This window comes from Pseudorca crassidens, chromosome 20 (genome assembly GCF_039906515.1).
Source record: "Pseudorca crassidens isolate mPseCra1 chromosome 20, mPseCra1.hap1, whole genome shotgun sequence".
In the NCBI taxonomy this organism is placed as follows: domain Eukaryota; kingdom Metazoa; phylum Chordata; class Mammalia; order Artiodactyla; family Delphinidae; genus Pseudorca; species Pseudorca crassidens.
Genome location: NC_090315.1, coordinates 41,525,656 through 41,540,008, shown reverse-complemented (window position 1 = coordinate 41,540,008; position 14,353 = coordinate 41,525,656). Strand labels below are relative to the sequence as shown.

The following is a 14,353-nucleotide window of genomic DNA, read 5'->3' as shown; positions in this document are numbered from 1 at the left end:
TACTGTGATTGGCAGCCAAAGCAGAAGAACAACATGTTCCAAGAGGGATGCCTGGAGTGGGAGGCTGTTATTAAACACAAGAGAAGGAACCTGACATTTCAGAAATGGAGGAAAGACTTTTTTAGGCAGTTGACCGCACTGACTGGTGAAGTAAAAAACTTTTTCAGAGTCCTCACTAGTTTGGTAAGGGTAGTTGGTTAGAAACAGAGCAAAGAAAGCAAAGCTCCAGGCATAGCCACAATATTCCAGTATGTGGCAGAGTGGCCTGATTCTGCAACAAAGAAACTAGGACCTCTTTGAAATGTTGCAGCCCATACTCAATGTTAACTCTTTTTAAAATTTCAGTCATACTTAATGGATGGATACAGCTTTTGCAACAGGCATAGTCTTGTGTTCATTACATAAATAGTAATATTGATGATGATGATGATAGTCTCAGGTCAAAAATATACTATAAGTCAGATGGGCTTAATCATAAGAGCTGTGCATTCTCAAACTACATGGTGGTCTGTGGAAGGAGATGGAAATTAGGCCTGATAGGATCAGGGGTGAGGGAACTGACTTGGTTCTTAAAATAAAAATAAAAGATAAAAAAATAAAAATAAAATAAAATACTGAGCATCAGCTCTATGCCCAACCTCATCCATTTCTTTTTATATGAAGCTCTCATTCAGTCCTTCAGAACTTCCACCAAGAAGCTATTACCACTTCTGAAGAGAAGACCAAAATACAAAGATTTTCTTGTACAAGGTCCAAGAGTGACCAGGTTAAAACCTACTTTGCCACAAAGAAACAAAAGCCAGAAGCAGGGGCACACGATGTCAGGATATATCTTTCCAACGCAGTTAGCATTACTAGAATAGGAAGACAAAATGCTTCCGGAACACAAAGGAGTGAGCACAAAAATGCTGCTGGTCTTGAAGGCTACAGAATATTAGATGGAGCGAGCAGACGAAAAGGAAAGCTGCACGTTGGGAATGACATTGCAAAGGCTCAGGGTTCTTAAAGATCAGATATTCCATTGTGAACACCTGACCCCAAAGGTACTTGGGAAATGCACACTAAAGGAGTAAATGAAAGATAAATGAAAGAATGAATGAATATTTATTCATTCAGTATTTTTACTTATAAACCTTCATTATTAATTCGCATGATATATTATGTCTGCTTGGGTCTTTGAGGAGTTGAACAAATCCATTCCACATCTCATTTCCACAAAGCTTTCCAGAAGAATGAAGTTGAGAGAGAGATAGTGTGTGTGCTGGGGGTAGGGGGCTCATCCCTGCCCTCTTCCCATCCCTGCCCCTGGATAGCTCTTCCTAAGGGGTTTGTAAATCTCTGCCTATGCATCCCAATCCTGGTGTCTGACGAAGAAAAACTTCCTGTGAATTATAATTTGCAATTTTTTTTTTCAATATAGGGCAGTTAGAATGAAGCTTTGTTGTGGCCACCTAATTTGGAGGGCATTAATTTTAGCCCTGCAAAGGACCAGTGGTACGAAAACAATTAGGATCTTTTGTCAAGTTAATTAAATTTTACTAAGTGTAGTAATCTCAGTGGGCTTTGTACACCAGAGGTAAAACTAATTAAAACGCAAATTCTTCCTAGTCTAATAAGGAGTTCTAACTTGGGTAGCTGAGGAATGTTGTGCATACTGAGAGATATTCAAAACTAATTTATAATAAGATGAGGGCAAACCCTTAAATGGCTCAGTTCTGTTGAAGGCTCACTTGAGGATGCCAATAAATATGTTAAATTGGAGGCGGCCACTTAAAGAAAGGAAGGCAGATTGGCAAACCTTGCTGGGCTCAGGAGAAAAAGGGATCCTGCTTTAACAAATTAGGATGGGAAGCCCATGGAAATGAGGTATCCGGTTGTATCTAAAAAGTGCTGTTTTCTCTCCAGGTTCCTTCTTTTCATTAAATTCTCCCAGGGCAGGCTGAGCTAACGGCAATTGCTTTTCCTGTAGTATTCCTTTCTTAGAAAGCTACATGGAGCAAGAATGTTTAGTTCACAAGGATTTAAATCAGTAGTTGATCCACACCAAGTCTCCTATTGCATTGACAACCCCATTTTCAAGATGAGGTCATTGAAAGACTGAAAAATTCACTGTATTCCAGATATTAGCAGAGTATTAAGACGGCAATCCAAAACTGGCTCAGTCTTAGACCTTTCTTTAGAAACAACTGACACCAATTTCTACCTCCTGTCAAATGTGTATGAATATTTGCGGTTGAGAAATTCAAAATGATTGTTGAATCACAATGGGCAACCTTCATATAAACTTGGGCACACTTCAATTGATATGCTATTACTCACCCATTGATTGAAAGTGGTATATACCTGCTGACATTTTCCTCATTTCTCTGTCTTATGTCACACCCTGTGGTCTGGCTCTGGACCTGATACCCCACCGACTTTGGCATGTGCTGCCAATATCCTTCTAATCACCAAATCTAATGGCTTTTCTTTTTTGTGTGTGGTACGCTGGCCTCTCACCTCTGTGGTCTCTCCCGTTGCAGAGCACAGGCTCTGGACGCGCAGGCTCAGCGGCCATGGCTCACGGGCCCAGCTGTTCCGCGGCATGTGGGATCTTCCCGGACGAGGGCACGAACCCGCGTCCCCTACATCGGCAGGCGGACTCTCAACCACCGTGCCACCAGAGAAGCCCCTAATGGCTTTTCTTGGTTGCTACTACCTTCAACCAGATTGGATCATTTGTCACCTTGACCACCCTGTCCCTCCTGACCCACGCTGCTTTATTTAGTTCTGTGATGCTGTTATAAATGCAGCAGGACTTGCTGGGAACAAGCAGTAGTGAAGTCTCTTTCTTGCCTAGTTTTGCTCAGTGGGAACACTAGGATCTGCCTGAAAATAAGCGAATGCCATCTTATTTGATATCTACAATAAAACTGGAATATTTCCTTGTCCTATATTATTTTAATATTTGCATTATGTAAGTAATGCCTGCTCATTATAGAACAACTAGGAAGAACACAAAAATACAAGGAAAAGAAAAGGTGTGTAACCAAACCACAAATTTATTATTTCCCTCTTTTTTTTTCTTCTATTTTTCCTTCATGGTCTTAACATAGCACCTGTATCTGTAATCATCTTTGTCATGTAGCACTGTAGCCTGAACGTCTTTCCCATGTCACTGAAAGTATTACAAGCAATTCAGTGAAGTGGGAAGAATATGGACTTTTTCATTTGGCACATCTGGTTTGAATCCCAGCTTTACCTAATCACGTAATGTTAAGCAAGACTACATTTTTTTTTTTTTTTTTTAGTGTAGATTGTCTGTCTGTAAACTGGGGATGATAATGACTATATCTTAAACTTGATAATAGGATGAAAATAGCTAATGTTGAAAAATTGTCTAGCTATGCAGTTGGTATTATTATTATTTGGAATAAGTGTTTAATGGTTCACAATATTTCATCATGTAGATATTACATAATTTACTAGAATTAGTCCCTACTTTTAAACATTTAATTTCTTCAGTAGTTTCTCATATCAATAATTCTAGAAGGAATATGCTAATATCTTTATTAATAAAATTTTCTACACACAGACATACAAGTTCCTCCCTAGAAAGTTTGCACCAACTTCTCCTCTTGCCAGCTGTGCATTAGAGAGTTCCTCTCCTCTTAGCGCTTCTGGCTGCCTTGTTGCCTTCAGCAGGAAGAGGGAGGGCCATTCTAGCACCATAGCCACTGGTAAAAGACCAATGGCCTCACCAGAAGTCTCAACTCAAGCCTTCTGCCCAAGACTCAAAAACTGTTACCCCAACCCAGGTTGACTTACCAGCCTATATTTTTAAAGGAAATACCACTTTCTACAGGATTCTACCAGTAACTCTGATTAACTGCTCCCAGTTCTTCAATATCACTTCTCTCTCCTTACTCTAAAATATAAGGAGGCGAAACACTCTGTAGTGGGTAGTCATCAGTTACTCTCTTCACTGAATAGGACCAAGCTGCAATGTCCCAAACTCTGTTCTTGACTCTAGAAATACAAGATAAGTATGAAAAGTATTTTCCTTTGAAAAACTACTTGATTGGGTCGGGTCCACACTAATAGGCTCATCACTAATGACACTCTAAAGTAACAAGTGATATGGTGGGGAGACATTGGAATATGGAGGGGAAAGGTAAGAAAGGTGATGAAATAGGAATGCTTCTCACTTGAGCTGGGTCTTTAATATTGAGGGTAAATTTAATATTGAGTAGTCTAGGAAACCCAGTGTTGGAAACAGTTTAGATGGGAGGTCATGTTGGGTAATGCATCTCCTATAGTTTGTGTGGCTGGATTGGACCTGGAGGAGATGGGATGGGAGATGAGGCTGAATCAATGGGGGAATCATAGGACAGGGCTCAAGCGCCATTCTAGAGAATCTGAATTTTATCATCTATGTGTTGGAGGATCATTGCAGATTTTGATGGAATTTGCTTTGTCAATCAATGGCTTAAATTTACTGAGATATTTTTCTGAACCATGGTGATCGTGGTGAAGCTAAGAGACTCAATTCACTCATCTAAAGCTAAGGGAAGGGTGCCGCTGCCTGTCCTAACCCACAGTTTGGTGGCAGAATCATGTGGCATTCCATAAAACAAGCAAAATTAAGCTATGTATAAAGTAACATTTTCTTCCAAGAGTGTTACACAAAGGGAAGATACCTCTAGGGACTGCCATCACAGGCTTTCAATAATGACAGGGCAATAAGCTAATTACTGTGTTTTATCTTCTTCCTTCATAGAGCTCCAAGCTGAATGAACAAACTTAAAAAATTAATTTAGGGCTATGAACAAACAAAACCACCAATAGAAGTGACATATTAGGGTACTCAAACTTTGCATGTTAACCTCAGCTTTCCTTCCCAAACCCAAAGGCTCTTTATATGTGCTCATGGGTTACCAGAAAAAACAGTGTGGGGAAACCCTGCTCAGGGTCAGAGTTCTAATGCAGTCAACATTTCTACAATACAAACATTTTAATTCTTGCTCTGTGACCTTGGATTCAATTCTAGGGTCCAACATTCAACCCATTATCCACTGTAGACTTTCTAATCCCAGGAGCACTGATGACAGTAGTTATTCTAAATCCTATTGATCCAATGCCCCTTTTTATAACACATATTTTATAATATTCCCTTTATCATCCTGAAATGAAATTCATAAATAATCTAAATTATCTATATACATAATTTTTATAAAATCAGTGCAATGCCCTAATCGTGATACAGAAGAGAAATTAAAGATAATAGATTACAATAAAGTAATAACTATTATGCACAAGTTAAGTACTACTGTGATAATAGTAATAACTATTCCCCATAATTAAGTTATAATGTCTGACATGACGTTACAAGAAGATATAATGAAGTAGTAAGATACCTATATCCATACATAAAATCACCATAAATGGAACAGCCAAAAATACAGGCTGAAACAGATATATTTTACTGGCAGTATAAACACCAGTAGGGGGACTTCCCTGGTGGCACAGTGGTTAAGAATCCACCTGCCAATGCAGCAGACATGGGTATGACCCCTGGTCTGGGAAGATCCCACATGCTGCAGAGCAACTAAGCCCGTGTGCTACAACTACTGAGTCTGCGCTCTGGAGCCTGAGAGACACAACTACTGAGCCCACGTGCCTAGAGCCCATGCTCCGCAACGAGAAGCCACCGCAATGAGAGAAGCCCGCGCACCTCAATGAAGAGCAGCCCCCGCTCGCCACACTAGAGAAAGCCCGCGCGCAGCAACGAAGACCAAATGCAGCCAAAAAAACCCCAAAAAACAAAAAACCACACCAGTAGGGGGTATTTCTGTAACTAATAACCCTTTGTAATATTTTTATTTTAACTGAAATATAATTGACTTGGTAAGATTTTAAAAATCTGTCTTCCCCAATTTACAGAGAAGGTGTATTTCTGAAAAATTCAGTGCATTTTAAAGCAATGAGATAAAAGCCACATGTTTATATGTAAAATGGACTTGAATCTAGGTACATATAATTATAAAGAGGTTTTAATCTACCTAACTACCTGGTGGACTTTCAAAAGTCATATAGAATGCACGATAATTTTTCATTGTACAGGACAGTTGTGTTGCATCCCTGACCCCCACCCATTCAAATACCAGTATTGCCCCCCACCATCCCCATCATCATTAAAACACACACTCTGTGGTGCTCTCTTGGTTGAGTATCCAAGGTCCAATGTCTTACATTACTTAGCTTAGCTTGGGCCACTCATCTACTAGGTGGCAAAATGGGCTTTAGACCTAAATACAGTCAGACTCCAAAGCCCACGTTCTCTACTTCTATACTGTATTCTCCCTCATGTTCAGGTGAATCATGCTTGAGGTACATCAAATGTTTGGAACACAAGTCTGAAACCTCTTGGGCCACTATTAGGGATTACGCCTATGAGTATTCTGATTGTGAAGAACTTGTTCAGAGAACTTGGCTAACTCTGCAACAGATAATCCTAAAATGGCAGGCATTTATAAATCATTTATGATATATTAGAAGTGGTACGGTATAATGGTTAAAAACATTGATTTCAAGGTAAAGTTGCCTGGGATCAAATTCCAGTTCTGTCATTTACAAAACAACTATCTTGACCTCTTTGAGGCTCTGTTTCCTCATTTGTAAAATGACAGTTCCTATCTCATAGGGTTACTTTGTGGCTAAAGCGAATTGATTTATATAAAGAGGTTAGAACAGTGTTATGAAATGAGGTGTCAATATAAGCTACCTAGGGACTTTACAAATGCCATCTCATTAGTCCTTACAGCAATTGAGAGAATTTTGCTCTCTCTGACCTCCAATCAAAGATCAGAGAGGTTTTGCAATTTTCTCAACATCACATAGCTAGTAAATGGAAGATCAGTGTGACTCCTCAGCCTTGTTCTTTCCAAATGATCTATTCCTTTTCTCAAATATTTCCAAAGATCTTCTACATATCATGAAGAAACAACACTGTCCCTCCCCTTCCCCACCCTACAAATAACCTCTATTCTTTCTGCCAAATAATATACCTAGCTTTTTCATGGCAAGGTGAGATAAAATATCAAGCCCTGAGATTGTGTGGTGTGTGGCTATTTTCTATTTTGCTGGAGAAAATAGAAAAACACTCATGGGTTAGTTTATTCATTCAAACCAGAAATAGATCCCTGCAGCACACCATTTCATATGCCCCACAAAAATGTGTAGATGTAAAGGGAAAAATGTAATCTATCACCTGGATTTTTCTTTTGCTATTTGCTGCCCAATACTTGAAGACATTGAAACATCTATATGCTCAGTAAGGAAAAAAATATCTGGAACAAGCACCATATTTTTTACTTTCCACTCAAATGTTGCAGCAGCATGTGGATATACCCAGGTCTCTAAAGGAGTTAAAACCTTTTTACCTGAATCTGAAGGTCATGTTGCAGATGGAACTTGGCTGTGTCCACACCAGAGCACGGGAAATCACTATATTTTGGTTGCATGAAAGAATTGTCCCCATCTGTCCCCGCACCCCACCAAGAAGTGTAGGAATGTATTCACCACCAGGTTAAAACCAACATCAGTTTGAATCTTTGCTCTACTGCACTCTGAGTTCTGTGAATATTAATGAAAATTTCTTTGTTGGATGGTTCGCTGCTTAAATTCATCTGCCATTCTTCGGTCGGAGTCATTCAGGCAATTAATGTTGAGCATGTGCTCACTCTAATAGGGGCCAGGTGTAGGGCATGGGGATGCAGGCAGTGTTATATGTCTAAAGGTCAGACTTGTGAAATCCAGCACAGGAAAGATGGTAAGGCACCACCAAGATCAGTAACTTCGAGTATATTTTAGTTGCAAGTGATATAGAGGCAGCTGACTTTTTACTCTTATTTGATAACCTTTGATAAGTCCGAGGTCTAAAACAACCGGCCTATGGTGTTTCACCTATTGCTTTTATGCTACCAGTGCAGTCCAGGTGGCTCTTGTGGATTCCACCACTGTGTCCGCAATGGGATGTAAGGTGTTGCCAGGAACACCTCTGAAGCAGGACATAATTATGAAGATCTGGGTGATAAACTCAATTACCGCATGCAATTACTTCACAGCTACAGACCAATTTCTTAACCTTTTTGGGCCTCTGCCTCCTCACTGTAAGATGAGACTAATAATGGTACCTACCTTGTGGGGATGTCCGAGGTTTAAATGACTTCTTAGAAGTAATGTTCTTGGAAAAATGCCTGGAAGAGCATAAATACTGTGTTACCAGTTATTGTTTTCAGAGAGAGTTGGACCAGCTAAACCACTTCAAAACAATGTCGAGATCAGAAGGATTAAAAATATTGACTTGCTAAGTCCAACTATCCAAATTAGTTTGCCTGGTGCCAAAGTACATTGTGAGACAAAGAGGATGATCATAGAGGTCAGGTTGGTTTGAATCCAAGCTTAGTGGTTCACTAGTTGATTGTTCTGGGGGAGCCGGAATTGAATTTCTCCAAACTTCTTAGAACATATTTTCTCATCTAATATGAGAATAATAACACTTGCCCATAAGACTTCAACAAGAATTTAAAAAGTAAAATACATTGTGCTTAGTAAAGAGTAATTTAAATAAAGGACTCAGATCAACCTTTCCAGCCATTTTTCTCATCACTCTTTGAGATGCTGAATGTTTGTTTACGTATTTAACTAATTCCTGGAAACTTTTTTTCCTTTTATCCAGCTGTACCTTTGCACATAAGGTCAATTTTATGCAGTGCTTTTCCCCTTGTTTTGTGCCCAGCACAGCCTACTCACTCTTTGATACCGTTGTTTGCTTTTACAGAAGAGTGGGGAAGCAAAGCTATGAAGAACGCCCTGCTTTTCGGTCAGATCCATGGGCATTATAGCCATGGATATGGAACACAAGTAGAGTGGCTAAGAAAACAGGCTGGTAGCTGAGTGGAGAAGAGCCATCACAGGTAGGAGAAGGTTTGTCCCTGGTTAAACAGCTTAAGACCTGGTCTGTTCCCTCAACTGCCAAGCATGGAACAGTGAAAATGTCCTCTTGTGACACACTGTAGCACCAGCTGTGGGTAATGTAAATTGGTACAACTTTCTTGGAAAGACATTTGCCAATATGCATCAGAAGCCTTAAAAATGTTCATAACATTTGATGAGTAATTCCACTGACAAATATTAATACATAAACAAAAGTGGACTGATAAATAAGGACAAGATATTCATCAAAATATTAGGTATTCCAAACCTAAGTTCAAAACCCAACAACATAAAATTCGTTAGTCATGCTACATCTATGAAATGGCCTTCTTTTCAGGCATTAACCATTACAGTGTAAAAACATTTAATGACATGGAGTAATAGTCGTGACACAATCTTAAGTGAAACAAAAAAGAAATCTTTATATGAAACACAACCCAAAGTATGTACAAGTGTGCATTATAGAGGAAAAAACTACCTCAGAAATGAACAGTGGCTCTGTTGCAGAATGTTGGTTTTGTTTTATTTTATTTTATTTGTTCCCTAAAATTAACTCAAATGAGCAGGAAAAGTATTCCTAATGTTACGCTGGTATTCCTTTGCTTTCGTTTGGTGGCTCCCTGAGGAGTGTGCATGGCCTGGGTTACCAGGACTGCTCCAGAAACCCCACATGTTGCTATTTAATCTGGATCTCGACATCCCTGCCATGTCATCAGTAGCTGCTTCCTGGTGGACCCCTGGGTGGTCACGGACACCCACCCTGCCCCAGCGTGGAAGGGAGACACGCGTAATATCTGCATGTGGTTTTGGCTGCAACTGGCACACTCGCTCCCATTTATGTGAATGTTTCTGGTTAAAGGTCACCATTTACTTGCTGTCTGTGCTGAGTAGTGCAGTAGGTGCTTTAAATGTCTTGATTCTTAAGACTCTGAAGCTCCAAGACAGGGTCAGCATGATGGTGAGACAAGCAAGACTCCTGGGGTGCAAAATTTAAGTAGATTCTCAGGGTCATGTGTGCCTCCTTAAATTTTACACCCTAGGTGCCTCTTTGACACCACCTTCATCCTGGCCCTGCTCAGAGAGGTGAAGTAACTTGCTCAAAGTCATGGAGCTGGCAACAGATTGAGCTTAGGATCAATTCCAAATTCAACTGATTCTGAACCCCTTGTCTTTTTATTTATATCCATCTGTATATTTTAAAACGTGCAGTATAAGTAGAGGGCACACTTATATTTGTGTGTGTGTGTGTACCACGATGCAGTAGAATTCTTCACATTTAAACACATAAAGAGGTTGTCTATTTGATCAAATGGCAAGCACAGTTTTCAAATATGAGCCATCTCCCCCATTTCGAAGGTGAGCACTGTCAGGCACATCCCAAACTCTAACTAGAAATTGACACATAGGGAAAACAGCTACATAGTCAAAGAAATATGATACACAAATGGTTCTCCCAGCAGTTCATGAATTCTGCCACTCTGTCCTTGGCACTCAAGAGTAACGTAATTAGAAATTGCTGCTTCCCCAGCTGAGCTGAGTTCTGGGTTCGCAGAACAGTCCAGGGCACTGAGCGGCCAGTTAGCAGTTCACTCATGGGCCAAACCACAGTGTGGAAGGAAAGAATTCAGTAAAGGCTTCTAGTCAATTTCATTTTATGGTGGAAATATAATGGGTCTAGAAGAATCTTCCAGTGCCCGAGAAAGGAGTGGTATTTCCTCCCTGCTTGGGATGGTGTTCCAACACCGGGCAAAACAGAGCCCAGCCTTCCAATTCCACTTCATAATCCTTGAGGCGGTTTTATAGTAATGGGTTCATTTTGCTGCACCCAAGGAATAGATGGGTTCTGTTTTAAGCAGGTCCGCAAGTAGAGAAATACCAAAACATCTGTGCAGAAACAGAGAATCACCAAAAGAAAAGTGAAAAATCCCAGAGTGTTTTTAAGTCACTCTGCACTTAGGAAACATGTATTAAGTACTATGTGCCAGGGACTAGGTGCAGTATGACTTCATTTACTAGTTTCTGTACACAATGAGGTCATTAGTTATTATCCTCCTTTTCGTGATGAGGAAACTGAGACTTGCAGAAGTTATATGTTTCACCTAACATTACACTGAGGAAGTACTGAAACCATGATTCAAAACTGCATCTGGTGTTCTTTCCTCTCGCTGCCTTTCAAATACTTATAAAAATGAACGGAATTTAATTGAATTATGGTGCTGTGTACACTAGTGATTAATACATGCTGGCTGGATGAATGGCTAGTGACTATATTTATACCTTGTATCCATAAATTTAATATATGTTATGCTGAGGGAGATGCCTCAATGGGAAGATGACAGTTAACAAGGTCATTTTCTGATATGGAAAATACATAAATGTGTACGTGCTTCCTACATTTAATTTATCCACTGCTTCTGAAATGGATATTTGACAGTCAACTGAGAGCTGTTACTCTTTGTTATCTAAAGGTACCATATCATCTTGGTTGCATATACTGCAGAATGAAGAGGGGAGATTAATCCCCCTGGAAATTTGCTCACATCTTCCTAGAAATGGAAAATGCTAAGGCAGCCAGAGACTCTCACTTGCTCCATGAATTCTGATAACTCACTCCCTGACCCTTGGTTTCCTTGCCAGTAAGGGGAAGGGCTATGACTCAAGCTTTTCTCAGATTATTTCCACTCCTGAAATTACATGCAATCTTTTATATCCTGAATATTTGGGGACTGATAATAAGTATTGCAGCCTTACCCAGCCTTTTTGTAACATGAGACTAAGTCCTTGTTAGAAAAAAGAAAAAAGCTTGATTTTTTTGATCTGATATTGCTTATTTTAGTTGAGGATAAAGTGGAGATATCATTTGCTACCTTCAGAAGATCCCAACTAGGTAAAGTCTTCTTGAGGTTGCCAGTCTACCATGTAGTTACATCACCCTTTCTCTGCCCAAGCTGTTATAACCCTTTAGACACGTCCCACTGATTTTTTAGAGATATGGTAAATCCCAATGGCTTAGAGGACCTGTTATAGTCTGACCCCCACCCACTTCTCCATCCTTAGCTCATATTACTCATATCACAGAGCCTTTGCTCCTTCTGCCTCTTTGGACTAGAACATGCTGATCCATACACAGTATATATACATTGTCTGGTTAATGCCTATTCATTCTTCAGATTCCCACTAAATTGTATTTATTTATTCCTTAGACATGTCTTCTCCGAACTTTTGGTCAGCTTCTCACCTGACCATATTTCTTTAATCAGGCTTCGTGTTGCTTAATATTCACCTGCCCCTTCAGATTGTGACAGTGCTTGCTAAATACAGTATTCCCAGTGCCCGGCACTGTCCTGGGCACAGAGCAGACACTTACGCGTTTGCTCATTAAATGAATAAGCGATATACAGCAATGTCATCCAGCAGTAGGTCAAGTGATCAAACTGCTGGAGCTCTTTGTGGGTAGTTGTGGTATGAAGTTGCGGCTCTAGACTTAGAAGATGAGCATGTCGTAAGTCAAAGCTCTTCCACTGACTATCAGAGTCAAATTAGGCAGTCAGTGTAAGTCTCTGGTCCTCTGTTTTCTTCTCTGGAGAGGAAAAATTATCACTGTTCCTGGGGTTTTTGTGAAGACTAAGGAAACAGTGGACTCCTAGAAATATGAACGCACTATAGGCATCACAGGCATTGCTACTATTTCCTAAGGATAAGTGTGATCCTGATTGGCTTATAAGAGCAGTTCACACAGAGCACCCTGTTGGAGTAGAGACAGTGATGATCCATAAGATCATAGTATGATCCAGACCAAGTTCCATAAGTATTTTAATTTCTTTTGGAATTTCATTGATAAGTTTCTAGGGTACAATAAAGTTCTGCCCCAGAGAAAAAATAATTTCCTTTATAAATGGATGATTGGCTGCCACGTACTTAGAAACCTAAAAATGGAATCCATAGGAATGTGAAGTTTCTCTGCATTTTGAAAGAATAGTGAGATGTAATTCTGTTTCACATCAAAACAAACATTTTACCAGTGTTACCTTGTTAACTGATCACACTACTATTGACATTAAAAGAATGTATGCATGAATGCATGAATTTATCACTTCATAATTTTTCCCCCATGGCTAATTTAAACGGGCATCTAAGAAGAAGAATATCAGGCCCTCTTGTTTTAGGAGCAAACATTATACACCCACATATGCATACATGCTCAAACATAATAAATTTACTGAGAAAAAGATACCTCAAGCATCAGTAAAAGAAGAATATTATTAATCCAATGGATTGTAGTTTCCTATTTAAGAAAAGAGGCAGGACTGATTGTTATATTTTATAGGAAATTGTTTAGGGAATTGAATTTCTTTCTATCAGATTCTGGCTGTGCATATTACTAAGTGTTTGTGTTCAAGTTTGTTTTGTGTGTTCCTTCACTGAGAAGGATTATGCCTAAGAAAGTGGGTACTGAATTCTGAAACCTGAGGTTTAAGTCTTAGATCTTCCCATGTTCAGGTCTACAATCAGGGGCACATTACTTAAAGCCACCCAAATTTAGTTCCCTCACCTGAAAAATCAGGATAGTTAGGATCAAACCTCATCAAACCTCATGGGTGTTCTGAGACAGTAGCCAGTTAAACCCCTGGCACAGAGTTTGGGACACAGTAGGCACTTGATAAATGCTGATTCCCTTCAACTAAACATTGCCTCAGTCTCTAAAAGTATTGTGGGAGATTAGAGAAGATTTTAAACACTTTCTATTCTCATTCTCTTGGCTCCACTTAAAATCATGATTTTTTTTTTTTTTTTTTTTTTTGTGGATGACCTTTCCCTGAACTACTTTGTTGCTGGCAAGAAACGATTTAATTAAAAATTAAAATCAGAAAAGTTTCTCCTGGGATTTAAAGTGCTCCTGCCCTCCTCAGCATAAAATGCTGGCTTTTAGACAGCAGTATTGATGAAAAGAATTTGTTCTTACTGCTAGAGCAATCCAGTCGGGGCAATTCTTCGAGACGTAGCCTTTTATTCATGATTAGATGTTTTAGTTTCAAAGTTCCTGCTTTGAAATATAAAGGTTGGACTTTAAGAAAAAAGATAGTTTAGTGATTTAGGGACATTCCCATTTCCTTGAAAGATGTTATCTGAATGTATTTGAAGAAGGCCACTGAATTCTAGAATTGCTGTTCCACCTCCCGTCTCTCCTATCTTAAAAAACCAGTCACCAATTAAGACTCCTCCTCATCTAGATGCCTTTACACAGACATTTTTACACATTGCCAGCATGTGTTTCTGTGACTCTCCTTTACTAGGTCTCCATGGCAGACCACTTCCTCCCACCTTTTGGATGGACGAGTTCCGACTCTGGATAAGTTATTCCTATCAACTTTACTAT

The 14,353-nt window shown here is 39.6% G+C and overlaps 1 long non-coding RNA gene across 1 annotated transcript in view; it reads right to left on the bottom strand.

The window, feature by feature from the left end:
* Window positions 1-8,173: 8,173 nt before the first annotated feature.
* The window catches only part of LOC137214664 (uncharacterized), a 62,103-nt gene continuing 55,923 nt past the window's right edge, over window positions 8,174-14,353 (bottom strand). Inside the window, exon 3 of the long non-coding RNA XR_010938977.1 lies at window positions 8,174-8,237. This is a non-coding gene — a long non-coding RNA (uncharacterized lncRNA). The remainder of the gene's footprint in view (window positions 8,238-14,353) is intronic.